A 2,542-nucleotide genomic window follows, 5' to 3' on the forward strand; every position below is an offset into this window, starting at 1 on the left:
CCCTGCCTTCAAGGAGTTTACATTCTACTGTGTGCAGAACAGCATACTGAACTCTTGAAAGACTATAATAGAGTTAGCGGACATGATTCCTGGCCTCATGGAGTTAACAACGTAGGATATTTTGGATCTCGGATCCCAGGGCTGATGGCAGAAGATGAAAGGTGCGGGAGCCAGAAATCCCGACTTTCCAAAATCCTGACGTGGTGACCCGTTCGCAGCCTGGCAGGAAGGGAGGAAGGACAAAAGGGACCTGCTGGAACAAATGATGCCGAAAGGCCAAGCGCAAGCACGAGGTGAAATTGCCCAGGTGCCGGATGAGCCCCTGAGTAAAATGGCAGCGGAGCGCAGGATCTTGAGGATGTTGTGGCTGGTTGAATTCTCCTTCTTAAAAGGAAAGATGGGACCCGACCATGGTAGAAGGAGTTCGTCTTCTCAAACACTTTGCTGCCGGATGCTGGAGACAGAGCAGCTGGGAAAAGAACATTTTAATCAAGAAACTGAATGCCTCTTTTAACTGAAACGAGGAATCCAGAGTTTAGAAATGTCAGACCCCACTGTCATATCTAAGACAGGAAACATGATTTATCTCCAGGAAAAGATGTTAAGGTGATTGGTTAAGTGCTGGAATTCACTTCCAGCATCTGTCGTTTCTCCACCCCACAGTACACACCCAGAAATTTCAGACTTCTGAAAACCCTAGAAATAGACAACTGCAGCTTTTATTCAGCAGGGTAAATTAGTGCCCCAAAGCCCACCTGACCATAGTAGCAAGGAGAATCACGGTCCCCATAGCTCTGGGAGCTGGATATTCCCAGACTGGCTAATCCCCGGGCTCTGACCAGACTCAGTTTCCAGGCAGGGCTGAAAAGACTCCAGTTTGTGGCTCTCTGGCCTGTTTGCTCTTTGAAGCCCATTTCCCCACAGTTCCCATTCATTCAATCGTATTTGAGTACTTTCTGAGAGGAAAGCGCTGTACTAAGCGCTTGGGAGAGTCCACTATGACAACAAATGGACACATTCCCACCCCACAAAGATCCCTGAACTCAAAATGAAGAGCCAGCAACCTATCGCGTAACTCAGTCCACTTGGGATTCGCGTCGCCTTTGTGGTCACCAGCAGGGTGGACAAAGGGCCCTCCGTGTGTAGAGTCCATCCACGCACATCGCAGAGATGATCCCTGCCCTCGGGCACTTTAGTCTAATCCATCTCATTATGCTCCTGTGTCATCCAGTTGTTGCCTTGGATGTTTTTTTTCTGGGAATCATGTCATGTCTGCTACTCTTGGGGTGCTTAGAAGCCAGGCAGACCCTTGGATGTCACCCCTTTCATTGTAACCCGGCTCTCTTCCCTTCTCCGAGTCACCCTGGATGAGCGTATAACAAGACCATAGGCTTCCTCTGATGGATCAGTCCATCGGTGGTATTTATTGAGCGCCTATTCTGGTCGAGAGAACTGTGTTAAGTACTTGGGAGAGTACTGTAAAATTTGTTTTCACTATCCCTTCCCCTAAGGAGCTTAAGACCATTTCTCGGGGGAGGCAGCAAGATCTGGATCGCAATAAATTTTAAGAGTCTTCTTGCAAGTATTCTTAGTGCATTTATTGGTAATGAACAAAGGAATTCCAGTCCCAACTGCCTTCCTGTAGATCTAAACAGAGGCGGCATGGCTTAGTGAGAAGCAGCGTGGCGTAGTGGCTAGAGCACAGACCTAGGAGTTAGAAGGACGTGGGTTCTAATCTTGCCCCTGCCAGGTGTCCGCTGTGTGACCTTGGGCAAATCACTTCACTGGTCCTCAGCTACCTCATCCGTAAAATGGGGATGAAGACTGTGAGCCCCACGTAAGACAGAGACTGCATCCACCCTGCTAAACTCGTATCTACCCCAGTGCTCGGCATATTGTAAGCACTTAACAAGTACCATTATTAGTATTATTAATGTTATCTAATATCCCCACCTTCCCCAAGCCCTTTTTGTTTTCCTGTAGGTGTTCCAAGGCTCTCACTACTCTGGTTCTTTTCCCTCTTTTCTCGAGGTGTCCCAGTTTCCAGTCTCTCCCTGTTTGAGGTCTTGGTTGCCTGAATAGATCTGTACCATTTCTCCCCCTCAGGGCCAGGAACCTCGTTCCTTCCAAGTCCTAACCTCTGGACCTCCTAAACCTTCCGGGTATCTTAACCCTCTGGGATCACATCTCCGATCCCTCCCTGCATCCCGTATCCATCCCTGATATTCCTTCAAGACCGGTCACATGCCTAGGATAGTACAATGCTGTAATAAATCAATCCATCTCATTTCCTAAGCACTTGCTATGTGCAGAGCACTGGACTAAGCCCTGAGGGCAGTACAGTATAACGCCACATCAGGAAACAGGACCCTTGGGGCCTTGTCTTTTGGGTAAGTGAGGGTACAAGCGGGCTAGCAGCTCTGACACGTGGACCACCAATCAGGCGAGAGTGCTTACTATGTGCAGAGCCCTGTACTAAGCGCTTCGGAGAGTAATTATAACAGTGTAACAGACACAGTCCCTGCCCACAACGAGCTTAGTC

The sequence above is a fragment of the Tachyglossus aculeatus genome, chromosome 7, assembly GCF_015852505.1.
Source record: "Tachyglossus aculeatus isolate mTacAcu1 chromosome 7, mTacAcu1.pri, whole genome shotgun sequence".
Lineage (NCBI taxonomy): Eukaryota > Metazoa > Chordata > Mammalia > Monotremata > Tachyglossidae > Tachyglossus > Tachyglossus aculeatus.